A 15,868-nucleotide genomic window follows, 5' to 3' on the forward strand; every position below is an offset into this window, starting at 1 on the left:
CATTCTTCTTTCTCAAGATTGCTTTGGCTATTCCAGGTCTTCTGTGCTTCCATTCAAATTATGAAATTATTAGTTCTAGCTCTGTGAAAAATACCATTGGCAGTTTGATAAGGATTGCATTGGATCTATAGATTGTTTTGGGTAGCACACTCATTTTCAATATATTCATTCTTCCAATCCAAGAACATGATATATTTCTCAATCAACTTGTATCATTTTTTTATTTCTTTCATCAGTGTTTTATTGTTTTGTTGTATACAGGTTTCTTTAGGTCAATTTCTTCCTAAGGGTTTTATTCTTTTCATTGCAATGGTGATTATATCCTGCAACTTTACCATATTCACTGATCAGATCTAGTCATTTCCTGGCGGTATCCCTAGGGTTTTTTTAGTTTGGTTTTGTTTTGTTTTTCATGTAGAGGAGCATGTCATCTACAAACAGTGAGAGTTATACTTCTTCTTTTCCAATCTGGATTCTTTTATTTCTTTTTCTTCTTTGATTTCTGTGACTAGGACTTCCAAAATTTGTTGAATAGTAGTGGTGAGAGTGTGAATCCTTGTTCCTGACTTTAGAGGAAATGCTCTCATTTTTTTCCCATTGAAGATAATGCTTTCTGTGTGTTTGTCATATATGATTTTTATTATGTTGAGATGTGTTCCCTCTGTACATATTTTGAGAGTTTTTTTATCATACATTGGTGCTGAATTTTGTCAAGGACTTGCTATGCACCTATTGAAATAATCATATGGTTTTTATCTTTCAGTTTGTTAATATGGTAGATAACATTGATTGATTTGTGAATATTGAAGAATCCTTGCAGCCCTGGAATAAAGTCCACTTGATCATTATGTATGATCTTTTTAATATATCGTTCAATTCTGTTTGCTAGAAATTTGTTGAGGATTTTTGCATCAATGTCCATTAGTGATACTGGCCTACAGTTTTCCTTTTTCCTGAAATCTTTGTCTTGTTTTGGTATGAGGGTGATGGTGGTCTTGTAGACTGAGTTTGGGAGTTTCCTTCCTCTGCAATTTTCTGGAAGAGTTTGATTAGGGGTATTAGCTCTTTAAATTTTTGGTGGAATTCACCTGTGAAGCCATCTGGTCCTGTGCTTTTGTTTGTTGGAAGATTTTTTATTACAGTCTAGATCTCTGTGCTTGTGATTGGTTTGTTCAAATTTTCTATTTCTTCTTGATTTAGTTTTTGAAAATTATACTTTTCTAAGTATTTTTCCATTACTGCCAAGTTGTCCATTTTGTTGGCATATAGTTGCTCACGGTAATCTATTATGATCTTTTGTAATTCTGTGCTGTCTTTTGTAATTTATCTGTGTTGTTTCTTGTAATTTATCCATTTTCATTTCAAATTTTGTTGATTTGAGTCTTCTCATCCCACCATTTATGTTGATGAATCTGGCTAAAGGTTTGTCTATTTTGTTTATCTCCTCAAAGAACCAGCTTTTAGTTTTATTTATTTCTGGTATAGTCTCCTTCATTTCTTTCAGTTTTGATTTTATTGAATTCTTTCCTTCAACTAACATGGGGACATTGTTTTGTTGTTCTTCTTCTTTTACTAGTTGCTTCAGGTGTAAGGTAAGATTGCTTTTTTGATGTTTCTCTTATTTCTTGAGGTAGGTTAATATTGCTATGAACTTCCCTTTAGAACTGCACTTACTGAATTCCATAGATTTTGGGTTGTCATGATTTCATTATTATCTGTTTCTATTCATATTTTGACAAAATGTGGTCCACTGGAGAAAGAAATGTCAAACTACTTCTGTGTTTTTGCCTTGAGAACCCCATGAACAGTATGAAAAGGCAAAAAGATAGGACACTGAAAGATGAACTCCACAGGTCGGTAGGTGCCCAATATGCCACTGTAGACCAGTGGAGGAATAATTCCAGAAAGAATGAAGAGAGGGAGCAAAGCAAAAAAACAAAAACAGAAAAAACAAAACAAAATTCACCCAGTTGTGGATGTGACTGGTGATAGAAGTCCAATGTTGTAGAGAGCAATAAGGTATAGGAACCTAGAATGTTAGGTCCATGAATCCAGGCAAATTGGAAGTGGTCAAACAGGAGAAGGCAAGAGTGAACGTCGACATTTTAGGAATCAGTGAACTAAAACAGACTGGAATGGGTGAATTTAATTCAGATGACCATTATATCTACTACTGTGGGCAAGAATCCCTTAGAAGAAATGGAATAGCTATCATCTTCAAGAAAAAGGGTCCAAAATGCAGCACTTGGATGCAATCTTAAAAACTGACAGAATGATATCTGTAGTTTACCAAGGCAAACCACAAAATATCACTGTAATTCAAGTCGATGCCCCGACAAGTAATGCTGAAGAACCTGAAGTTGAACTGTTTTCTGAAGACCTACAAGACCTTCTAGGACTAACACCCAAAAAAATATGTCCTTTTCATTATAGGGGACTGGAATGCAAAAGTAGGACGTCAAGAAACACTTGAAGTAACAGGAAAATTTGGCCTTGGAGTATAAAATGAAGCAGGGAAAAGGCAAACAGAGTTTTGCCAAGAGAATGCACTGGTCATAGCAAACACCCTCTTCCAACAACACAAGAGAAGACTCTACACATGGACATCACCAGATGTTCAACACTGAAACACTGAAATCCAATTGGTTATCTTCTTTGCGGCCAAAGGTGGAGAAGCTCTAGACAGTCTGCAAAAACAAGACCAGGAGCTGACTGTAGGTCAGACCATGAACTCCTTATTGCCAAATTCAGACTGAAATTGAAGAAAGTAAGGGAAAAAACCAGACCATTCAGATATGACTTAAATCAAATCCCTTACAATAAAACAGTGGAAATGAGAAATAGATTTAAGGAACTCAATATGATAGGCAGAGTGCCTGATGAACTATGGATGGAGGTTCGTGACACTGTACAGGAAACAGGTATCAACACCATTTCTAAAAAAAGAAATGCAAAAAAAGGAAATAGCTGTCTGAGGAGGCCATATAAAAACCTGTGAAAAGAAGAGATGTGAACAGCAAAAGAGAAAAGGACCTTTTGAATGCAGAGTTCCAAAGAATAGCAAGGAGAGATAAGAAAGCCTTTCTCAGAGATCAGTGCAAAGAAATAGACAAAAACAATGGAATGGGAAAGACTAGAGATCTCTTCAAGAAAGTTAGAGATACCAAAGGAACATTTCATGCAAAGATGGGCTCAGTAAAGGACAGAAATGGGATAAACCTAACAGAAGCAGAAGATATTAAGAAGAGGTGGCAAGAATACACAGAAGAACTATGCAGAAAAGATCTTCACAACCCAGATAATCACGATGGTATGATCACTCACCTAGAGCCAGACATCCTGGAATGTGAAGTCAAGTGGGCCTTAGGAAGCATCACTATGAACAAAGCTAGTGGAGGTAATGGGATTAGAGTTGAACTATTTAAAATCCTAAAAGATGATGTTGTGAAAGTGCTGCACTCAATATGCCAGCAAGTCTGGAAAACTCAGCAGTGATCACGGACTGGAAAAGGTCATTTTTCATTCCAATCCCAAAGACAGCCAATGACAAAGAATGCTCAAACTACTGCACTATTGTCCTCCTCTCACAAGCTAGTAAAGTAATGCTGCAAATTCACCAAGCCAGGCTTCAGCAATATGTGAAGTGTGAACTTCCAGATGTTCAAGCTGGTTTTATAAAAGGCAAATGAACCAGAGATCAAATTGCCAACATCCGCTGGATCATCAAAAAAGCAAGAGAGCTCCAGAAAAACATCTATTTCTGCTGTATTGACTATGCCAAAGCTTTTGACTGTGTGTATCACCACAAACTGGCAAATTCTGAAAGAGATGGTGATAACAGACCACCTGACCTGCCTCTTGAGAAATCTGTATGCAGGTCAGGAAGCAACAGTTAGATATGGACATGGGACAACAGAATGGTTCCAAATAGGAAAAGGAGTACATCAAGGCTGTATATTGTTACCTTGCTTATTTAACTTATATGCAGAGTACACCATGAGAAGCACTGGGTTTGACGAAGCCCAAGCTGGAATCAAGATTGCTGGGATAAATGTCAATAACCTCAGATATGCAAATGGTAGCACCCATACAGCAGAATGCAAAGAAGAATTAAAGAGTCTCTTGATGAAAGTGAAAGAGGAGAGTGAAAAAGTTGGCTTAAAACTCAGCATTCAGAAAACTAAGATCATGGCATCTGGTCCCATCACTTTATGTCAAATAGATGGGAAACAGTGGCAGTTTTTATTTATTTATTTTTTTTTGGGGGGGGGCGCTCCAAAATCACTGCAGATGGTGATTGCAGCAGTGAAATTAAAAGATGCTTGTTCCTTGGAAGAAAAGTTATGACCAATCTAGACAGCATATTAAAAAGCAGAGACATTACTTTGTCAACAGAGGTCCATCTAGTCAAACTGTTTTTTTCCAGTAGTCATGGATTGATGTAGGAGTTAGACTGTAAAGAAAGCTGAACGTTGAAGACTTGATGCTTTTGAACTGTGGTGTTGGAGAAGACTCTTGAGAGTCACTTGGACTCAAGGAGATTGATCCAGTCAATCCTAAAGGAAATCAGTCCTGAATATACATTGGAAGGACTGATGTTGAAGCTGAAACTCCAATACTTTGGCCACCTGATGTAAAGAACTGACTCATTGGAACAGACCCTGATTCTGGGAAAGATTGAAGGTGGCAGAAGAACAGGATGACAGAGGATGAGATGGTTGGATGCTATCACTGACTCAATGGACAAGAGTTTGAGTAACCTCTGGGAGTTGGTGATGGACAGGGAGGCCTGGCGTGCTGCAGTCCATGGGTTCATGAATAGTCGGATATGACTGAGCGACTGACCTGAACTGAAGTGATTCATATTTTTATTTCCTTTTTTGATTTCTTCAGTGATCTGTTAGTTTCAGATATGTGCTGTTTAGCCTCCATATATTTGTGTTTTTATAGCTTTTTTTGTGTCTGTAATTGATATCTAATCTTATACTCTTATGATAAAAAAAATGTTTAAAATGATTCTCATTTTTTTAAATTTACCAAGGCTAGTATTGGGGCCCAGGATATGAGCTAGCCTGAAGAATGTGACAGGTGCCCTTGAGAAACAGGTGAAATCCATTGTTTGGTTGAAATGCCCTGAGAATATCGACTAGGTCTGACTATTCCAATGTATCATTTAAATCTTGTGTTTGCTTGTTAACTTTCTGCCTGAATGAAGTATCCACTGGTGTGGGTGGGATATTAAATTTCCTCAGTATTACTGTGCTACTGTTAATTTCCCCTTTAATAGTTCCCTGCATTTGTCTTATATATTGAGGTGTTCCTATGTCAAGACATATATATTTATAATTGTTATATCTTCTTGGATTGATCCCTTGATCTTTATGTTGTGTCCTACTTTGTCCCTTAATACAGTCTTTATGTTAAAAATATTTTATGTCTGATGTGTATTGCTACTCCTGCTTTCTTTTGGTCTCCTTTGCATGACATATCCTTTTCCTGGTCTTCATTTTCTGTCTGTATGTGTGCCTATGTTTGAAGTGGGTCTCTTGTAGATGGTATACTTAGGGGTTTTGTTTTTGTATCCACTTGGCCAGTCTTTTTCTTTTGGTTGGAATATTTAACCCATTTACATTTAAGGTAATTATTGATAAGTATGATCCTGTTGCCACTTATTTTATTGTTTGGGCTTATTTTTATAAACCTTTTCTGTGTTTCCTGTCTAGTGAAGATTTTTGAGCATTTGTTGAAGAGCTGGTTTGGTTACCCTGCTTTCTCTCAGCTTTTGCTTGTGTGTAAACTTTTGATTTCTCCTTTGAATCTGAATGAGATCCTTGCTGGTTAGAGTAATCTTTGCTGTAGGTTTTTTTCCGTCTATGGTTTAAGTATATCCTGTGATTCCCTTCTGGCCTGTGGAGTTTCTGTTGAAAAATCAGCTGTTATCTTTGTGGGGACCCCCTTATATGTTTTTTTTTTTTTCTTTTCCCTTGATGCTTTTACTATTTCTCCTTCCTTCTTAATTTTTGTTAGCTTGATTAATATGGTCCTGGCATGTTTCTCCTTAGGTTTATCCTGTACGACACTTTGGTTTCCTTGGACTTGAGTGGCTATTTCCTTATCCATTTTAGGGAAGTTTTCATTATTATCTCCTCAAATATTTACTCAATGCTCTTTCCTTTTATCTTTTTCTTCTGGAATACCTATGATTTCTATGTTGACACACAACGTTGTCCCAGAGGTCTATGAGGCTGTCCTCATTTCCTTTTATTCTTTCCTCCTTTTTTCATCCTGCTGCATTTATTTTCACCATTCTATCTTCCTGCTCACTTATTCTTTCTTCTGCCTCAGTTACTCTATTGTTGATTCTCTCCACAGTATTTTTAATCTCAGTCATTGCATTGTTCATTACCAATTGACTATTCTTTATTTCTTCTGCGTCCTTGGCAAACATTATGTGCATCTTCTCAGTCCATGTATCTAATCTATTTATCTGTATCTTCATTTTGCTTTCAAGATTTTGAATCATCTTTACTATCATTATTCTGAATTATTTTCCTGGTAGACTCCCTATTGCCTCCTCTTTTGTTTTGTTTGGTGGGTTTTTATCATGTTCTTTCACCTGTTGGATATTTCTCAGCCTTTTCATTTTGTTTAGTTTCCTATGTTTGGGGTCTCCTTTCTGCAGTCTGGAGGGTGATAGTTGACCCTCCCTGTGGAGTCTGTTCCCTGTGGGTGGGGTTGGACCAGTGGCTTGTGAATGTTTCCTGGTTGGGGGAACTTGTGTCTGTGTTCTGGGGGATGGAGCTGGATCTCATCTCTCTGAAGGGCAGTGCAGTGTCCAGTAGTGAGTTTTGGGGTATCTGTGGATTTTGTATGGCTTTGGGCTGACTGTGTTTTAATGTTCAAGATTGTGTTCCTGTTTTGCTAGAGGATTAACATGAAATGTCTCTTTGGAGCTTGCTGGCTCTTGGGTGGAGCTTGGTCTTAGTGTAGGTATGGAGACTTTTTGGTGTGTCTTGTCTATTATTGTTCCCTGGGATCAGGAGTTCTATGATGATCCAAAGTTCTGTAGTTGACCTTCCTGCCTCTGGATTTTGGTCTTGATCTCTTAAAGTATCATCAAAACTTCTCTGTCCACACAGCAGAGAAGACAAAACCCCTAGGTTAATGGTTAAACATCTCTCCACAGCCAGAAATGGCTAAAAAGATCCATAGGATTACATAGAGAAGAGAAGATGGAGAAGGGAGATAAAATGACCAGGAGGAGAAATGGGGGAATCAAATGGGAAGAGAGCATTCAAGTCAGTAATCAAATCCCTAAGTCAAAATGAACATTATAAATTAAACCCTTAAAAGGTACAGAATTAATAACAGAAGATCAAAAGACAAAAATTTAAAAACTAGAATAAAATTAGACTCTTAAAATACAATATTAAAAAAAAGAAAAAAACTGAATCAAACATAAAGAACCAAATTAAGACAGTATGAGGGGAAAATGAAAAAGTGGAATGGGGGAGAAAGTGAAAAAAATAATGATAAAGAACTTAAAGAAATAAAAAAATTAAAAGTCATAATAATATAGAAAAATATACCTAGGAATTCTTTGGAGCTCTTGTGGGCAGAATGGAGTCATTTCAGTGTCAGATAACCCCCTGTTCCAACTTGTACATGTTATCAAAATCTACACTTCCCCTTCAAATGCACAGTCTCAGCTTAACTTTAGGATTTTAATCTGCACTTGACACTTTTGGAACAGTTCTCCTTTTCTTTGCTTGGGTTGACCCCCTCTGCTTGTAAGTGTCTTCAATGTCAAATCTCCATCCTGATATGAAGGGGCAAAAGTGGTCATTTATTCAGGCTTCTTTGCTCAGTTGCGCCATGGAGAGGTAGGTGCATTTCAAACAAACACTGTTGAGATGTGTGGGGAGTGTTCACAGCAGATGGACCATACAAGGGTGGCCACGGTCCAAGGTGGCATATATTTTTCATGTCCAAGACACAAGGTTTCTGGGTTCTCTGTAAGGGCACAGTCCTGGGTGGGCCATGCATCTCTTCAGGGGAGCTGTCTTTAGGCTGAGACACTCCTGTCAGGTATGAACTGTCCTGGATCCCAGGAAGACTTAGTTAGTGACTGGAAACCTGCTCACAGCTTGATGGGGATGTGGTCTCTGGGGCCCGGATTGTAGCAGCCCCTTGCCTTCCACTTCTGGCTGTCACACAAGCTGGCTTGCTCTCCTCTGGTATTCACTAGGGGGTCATCCTTTGTTGTGTGCGTGTGCCAGGTGTCACAGTGTGGCATTAGAGCCTTCCCCCAGGAGAGATCTTCTGTTTTTTTTTTTTTTTTTTTTTTTGTCTCTCTGGCATTTCCATTATTTGGATTGCTATATCACCTTAGTCCCCTCAGAGTGTCGTCAGAACATTCAGTCCTGGTCCTTTCCTTATGGACTTAAGGATCAATGATGCAGCCCAAGCCTATGCACCTAGCCCCACTCACTGTGGGTGGACACAAGAGTGTGAGTTGCTTCTTGGCTGCTAATTTCTGTTGAGCACAAATTCTGTACTGATTATTATTATTATTATTATTTTCTTTTTTCTGGTTATACTGCTCTCTGAGATTCCAAAGCTCCCCATTGACCCTACCTGTGAGAGGGTTTCCTGTAATGTTTCCTCCTTCACTATCCCTCCCCAGGATGGGCCTCTGTCCCTAAATTCTTTGTCTCTTTTTTTCATCATTATCTTTTGTCCTTCCTCATTTCAAAGAGATCGGTTTGTCTTTCTGGGTATCTGGGGTCCTCCTCTAACATTTAGAAATTGTTTTGTGAAAGTTGTTTCACTTGCAGACTTTTTTGTTTTTTTAACTTTATTTACTTATTTTCATAGGAAGCTAATTACTTTACGATGTTGTAGTGGTTTTTGAAATTCATTGACATGAATCAGCCATGGGTGTACATGTGTCCCATTTCCTGAACTCCCCTTCCACCTCCGTCCCCATCCCACCCCTCAGGGTCGTCCCAGTGCACAAGCCCTGAGCATCCTGTCTCATGCATCAAACCTGGACTGGCGATCTAATTCACATATGGTAACATACATGTTCTAATGCTATTCTCTCAAATGATTCCAACTTCGCTTTTTCCCACAGAGTCCAAAAGTCTGTTCTTTACATCTGTGTCTCTTTTGCTGTCTCACATATAGGGTCATCGTTATCATCTTTCTAAGTTCCATATATATGCATTAATATACTGTATTGGTGTTTTTCTTTCTGACGTACTTCACTCTGTACATTAGGCTCCAGTTTCATCCACCTCATTAGAACTGATTCAAATGCATTTTTTTTAATAGCTGAGTAATATTCCATTGTGTACATGTACCACATCTTTCTTATTCATTCATCTGCTGATGGACATCTAGGTTGCTTCCACATCCCAGCTATTGTAAACAATGCTGTGATGAACATTGGGGTACATGTCTCTCTTTCAATTCTGGTTTCCTCAGTGTGTATGCCTAGCAATGCAATTGCTGGGTTGTATGGCAGTTCTATTTCCAGTTTTGTAAGAAATCTCCACACTGTTTTCCATAGCAGCTGTACTAGTTTGCATTCTCCCAAACAGTGTAAGAGGGTTTCCTTTTCTCTGCACCCTCTCCAGCATTTATTGCTTGTAGGCTTTTTGAGAGCAGCCATTCTGATTGGCATGAGATGGTGCCTCATTGTGGTTTTGATTTGCATTTCTCTGATAATGAGTGATCTTGAGCATCTTTTCATGTGTCTGTTAGCCATCTGGATGCCTTCTTTGGAGAAATGTCTGTTTAGTTCTTTGGCCCATTTTTTGATTGGGTCATTTATTTTTCTGGAATTGACCTGCAGGAGCTGCTTGTATATTTTTGAGATTAATCCTTTGTCTGTTTCTTCATTTGCTATTATTTTCTCCCATTCTGAGAGCTGTCTTTTCACCTTGCTTATAGTTTCCTTAGTTGTGCAAAAGGTTTTAGGTTTAATTATATCCCATTTGTTTATTTTTGCTTTTATTTCCATTACTCTGGGAGGTGGGTCATAGAGGATCCTGCTGTGATTTATGTCAGACAGTGTTTTGCCTATGTTTTGCTCTATGAGTTTTATAGTTTTTTGTTTTACATTTAGTTCTTTAATCCATTTGAGCTTATTTTTGTGTATGGTATTAGAGTGTTCCAGTTTCATTCTTTTATAAGTGGTTGACCAGTTTTCCCAGCACCACTCGTTAAAGAGATTGTCTTTTCTCCACTGTATATTCTTGCCTTCTTTCTAAAAGATAAGGTGTCCATAGATGCATGGATTCATCTCTGGGCTTTCTATTTTGTTCCATTGATCTTTATTTCTGTCTTTGTGCCAGTTCCATACTGTTTCAATGACTGTAGCTTTATAGTATAGTCTGAAGTCAGGCAGGTTGATTCCTCCCTTCCATGCTACTTTCTCAAGATTGCTTTGGCTATTTGAGGTTTTTTGTATTTCCATATAAATTGTGAAATTATTTGTTCTAGTTCTGTGAAGAATACCGTTGGTAGCTTGATAGGGATTGCATGGAATCTATAGATTGCTTTGGGTAGTATACTCATTTTCACTATATTGATTCTTCTGATCCATGAACACGGTATATTTCTCCATCTCTTTGTGTCATCTTTGATTTCTTTCATCAGTGTTTTATAATTTTCTAAATATAGGTCTTTTGTTTCTTTAGGTAGATTTATTCCTAAGTATTTTATTATTTTTGTTGCAGTGGTGAATGGAATTGTTTCCTTAAATTCTCTTTCTCTTTTTTCATTGTTAGTGTATGGAAATGCAAGGGGTTTCTCTGTGTTAATTTTATATCCTGCAACTTTACTATATTCATTGATTAGCTCTAGTAATTTTCTGGTAGAGTCTTTAGGGTTTTCTATGTAGAGGATCATGTCATCTGCAAACAGTGAGTTTTACTTCTTCTTTTCCAATCTGGATTCTTTTTATTTCTTTTTCTTCTCTGATTGCTGTGGCTAAAACTTCCAAAACTATGTTGAATAGTAGTGATCTTTTGATGTATTTATGGATGAGAAAGTGGTCTCCCTATTCTATTCCTCACCATGTTGGGACTACCCCATGTCTTACACTTTAATCATAGCCTTTCAGAGACTCACTTGTTAGAATTAAACATGGCTATATTTCTTTTTTCCTTGATGATAAAAATCATCAAAAATTGGTGAGTGCTATTTCTTTTAATATGGCTCTTTTATTTTGCTTTAGTTTCAGTCCTATCTTGATAATTTTGAAAATATTTGCTTTCTGGGGGAAAAAAACAAAACAAAAAACTGGTGGGGAAGTGTATTTTAAAACTGTACAGAGACATCTAATGAACTATTCTCAAATTTTCTTTTTTTGTCTTTTCTGTTTTCTTAAAGAAAGAATTTCATTTAAAACAGTATCTGTTTAACTGTTGCTCTTAGATATTACTCTGTGTTAATTCTATTTGTTACAATTACCTTCTACCATTTTGTCCTTGGTATTTTAATTTCTCTATGATGTTCTTTTTCTAAAGAAGTTATGAATTCATTAGATTTTTTGATTTTTGTCTTTTTGTTTGCATATGATTTTCATTATTTGGATTATAATGGTATTCTTATAAACTTATTTCTGTAAATGTTTAATTTTATCTTTCAAAAATCAAATTTTGACCTTTTTCTGACTTTTTCTAATGATGCTCATGCCTGTATTACTTTTTTTTCCATCACTATTCCTTATATTATGCTTAGCACTTTTACTGTTTATGTAAATTCTGCCCCTATGGCCTGCAGGTCTAATCTGACCAATGACCTCTTTTTTGTAAACAAAGTTTTATTGAAACACAGCCAGAACCATTGGTTTGTGTATTCCATGTTATTACAATAGAGTTAAGCATTCAACACAAAGCTTGTATAGTCAATAACATTAAAATATCTGTTATCTGATCATTTATAGGGAAAAAAATTACAAAACTACCTCTAGAGGACTTCTTGCAAATCAACAAAAGAAAAAAAAAAAAAGAATTCTAATAAAAAAATATAATGCAGGAAAGCATCAATAAAAGAAAGAACCAAGAAGATTAGCAATAATAGAGAAGCTCAAAATCATTACTAAGCAGAGAATGCCACTTGAAAGAATAAAAAGATGTCACTTTCTACCTTTTAGATTAGCATATATCAGAAAGTCTAATAAAGTCAAATTGTTCCAAGGACACTAGGATATGAGATACTTTACACCTGGCTCATGTATGCAAACTTTATACCTGTATGCAAACTGGCACAGCCACCCTAAGAGAACAGTCTTTGTTACAAACTAAAATTGGGATATGTATATCTTATGACTTAGTATTGCTGTTACTGGATATTACCTTAAAAAAAAGTGTCTCATATCAGTTCATTCAGTCACTCAGTTGTGTCCGACTCTTTGAAACCCCATGAGTCGCAGCAAGCCAGGCCTCCCTGTCCATCACAAACTCCCGGAGTGTACTCAAACTCATGCCCATCGAGTCGGTGATGTCATCCAACCATCTCATCCTCTGTCGTCCCCTTCTCCTACTGCCCCCAATTCCTCTCAGCATCAGGGTCTTTTCCAATGAGTCAACTCTTTGCATCAGGTGGCCAAAGTATTGGAGTTTCAGCATCAGCACCAGTCCTTCCAATGAACACCCAGGACTTATCTCCTTTAGGATGGACTGGTTGGATCTCCTTGCAGTCCAAGGGACTCTCAAGAGTCTTCTCCAACACCACAGTTCAAAAAGTGTCAATTTTTCAGCGCTCAGCTTTCCTCACAGTCCATCTCTCACATTCATACGTGACCACTGGAAAAACAATAGCCTTGACCAGACGGATCTTTGTTGGCAAAGTAGTGTCTCTGCTTTTTAATATGCTATCTAGGTTGGTCATAACTTTCCTTCCAAGGAGTAAGCATCTTTTAATTTCATGGCTGCAGTCACCATCTGCAGTGATTTTGGAGCCCCAAGAAAATAAAGTCGGACACTGTTTCCACTGTTTCCCCATCTATTTGCCATGAGGTGATGGAACCAAATGCCATGATCTTAGTTTTCTGAATACTAAGCTTTAAGCCAACTTTTTCACTCTCCTCTTTCACTTTCATCAAGAGGCTTTTTAGTTCCTCTTCACTTTCTGCCATAAGGGTGGTGTTATCTGCATATCTGAGGTTATTGATATTTCTCCTGGCAATCTTGATTCCAGCGTGTGCTTCTTCCAGACCAGCGTTTCTCATGATGTACTCTGCATATAAGTTAAATAGCAGGGTGACAATATATATCCTTGACGTACTCCTTTTCCTATTTGTAACCAGTCTGTTTTTCCACATCCAGTTCTAATTGTTACTTCCTGACCTGCATACAGGTTTCTCGTGAGGCAGTTCAGGTGGTCTGGTATGCCCATATCTTTCAGAATTTTCCACAGTTTATTGTGATCCACACAGTCGAAGACTTTGGCATAGTCAATAAAGCAGAAATAGATGTTTTTCTGGAACTCTCTTGCTTTTTCGATGATCCAGCAGATTTTGGCAGTTTGATCTCAGGTTCCTCTGCCTTTTCTAAAACCAGTTTGAACATCTGGAAGTTCATGGTTCACATGTTGCTGAAGCCTGGCTTGGAGAATTTTGAGCATTCTTTTACTAGCATGTGATATGAGTGCAATTGTGTGGTAGTTTGAGCATTCTTTGGGATTGCCTTTCTTAGGGATTGGAATGAAAACAGACCTTTTTCTGTCCTGTGGCCACTGCTGAGTTTTCCAAATTTGCTGGCATATTGAGTGCAGGACTTTCACAGCATCGTCTTTCGGGATTTGAAATAGCTCAACTGGAATTCCATCACCTCCACTAGCTTTGTTCGTAGTGATGCTCTAAGGCACACTTGACTTCACATTTCAGGATGTCTGGCTCTTGGTGAGTGATCACACCATTGTGATTATCTGGCTTGTGAAGATCTTTTTTGTACAATTCTTCGGTGTATTCTTGCCACCTCTTCTTAATATCTTCTGCTTCTGTTAGTTCCATACCATTTCTGTCTTTTATTGAGCCCATTTTTGCATGAAATATTCCCTTGATATCTCTAATTTTCTTGAAGAGATCTCTAGTCTTTCTCATTCTGTTGTTTTCCTCTATTTCTTTGCATTGACCACTGAGGAAGTCTTTCTTATCTCCCCTGGCCTTTCTTTGGAACTCTGCATTCAAATGGGAATATCTTTCCTTTTCTCATTTGCTTTTAGCTTCTCTTCATTTCACAGCTATTTGTAAGGCCTCCTCAGGCAACCATTTTGCCTTTTTGCATTTCTTTTCCATGGGGATGGTCTTGATCCCTGTCTGCTGTACAATGACAGGAACCTCTGTCTCATATAGATCACAAAGAAATATGAATGGAGATGATCACCACAGTATTGTTTGTGATAGGCAGGTTGTTGAAGGCAATCTGAACATTTATTGCTAGATAGATTGACTAGGAAAACCTGGAGGATGAACATTATGAAATTTCATCCTTCAGGTAGGAGCAATAAATCAGATCTACATATAGACATGCATGTTTTATAATTATCTGCTATGTGAAAACAAAATTATAAAAGATAATGGTATCTATAATCTTATAATACAGAAATTAATATAAAGGTATGCAACAATATATATCCTACAAGCAAATACACATTAAAGATATTTGAGTTTTGTGGAAGTTAAGAGATAAGAAAGAAGGATAGGTCTTTTCTCTAAAGAAGAAAATTTGCATCATTCATCTTTTTTTTCATGGATGCTGAAATGAATAAAGTTTTTTGTTTGTTTGTTTGTTTGTTTTTAGTGTAATGGATTTCACTTGAGTGCAGTGGATTGAAGTTCCCTGATCTTACACAGCATTAATCTATTACCACCTCAATGGGGGTTGGGATAAATTTTAATACCCTCTAAATCATGAAAATTGATCTGATTATAATTCTTCAGTTAACACTGTATCTTAATGAAGTTTGAAACATTTTCTTCAATTATATATATTTATGTAAATTTAAATATTATACCAGGAAATAGTTTCTATTAAAATTTTGTTTGGTGTGCTTGCTTTATTATTTGAAACTGCTGTAAATGTAATGCATGTTTCCTGAATTAAGTAAGCCATGAGTGTGTAAATAGCCAAACATTAAAACCATGATCTATTTGGGCCTTACCTAAACTGACATTTTCTGTACTTAGAAGTACTACAATTTTTCTAAACATATTATATAACTTAGAGAGGTGAGCTGTGTTTTGTATCCTGAGAAGTTAAGATTTTCCACAACTAAAATTTTGGCTCAGACTTCTGAAACTCACTTTGAATTAAAAGAAATTCAGACAATGTGTTGCACATGATTAAGAGGATAAGCAGAGTCATTAACTAAGCTGACTAATGGACTACAGAGTTCTAAAACTCCCAAACACTATCATGATGAAATGAAGGCATTTACTTGTTAATTTTCCTACATAGATCTTATTTTGGTAGAAGGAGATTGGATTCATTACTTTACCCAGACTTGGTATTATTGACCTGGAGTAATACTTCCCTCCTTAACCATATAAAAACCCTATCATTTACAAGTTCCATATCATTTCAGAAAACCTGTCTTATCTGTTTTTTTTAAGTAGATACAATTGAATGAAGATTTCAGATCAGTCAACACTAGATAACAGACTTCTATTTTTTCATATGCAATTCACTAAACTGTATAAGGTCCCATTAGGTTGAGCAACCAATAGATGTAATCACACAAGCATGAGGGCCTTATTTGCAGAATACAAGTGCTATTGGATTTTGGATGAGGTGGCTGAAATATAAAATAAACGGATGTGAGGGAAGCATTAACAAGTCTCTAGAGACTTTAT

Source organism: Cervus canadensis, chromosome 9, assembly GCF_019320065.1.
Source record: "Cervus canadensis isolate Bull #8, Minnesota chromosome 9, ASM1932006v1, whole genome shotgun sequence".
Taxonomy (NCBI): Eukaryota; Metazoa; Chordata; class Mammalia; order Artiodactyla; family Cervidae; genus Cervus; species Cervus canadensis.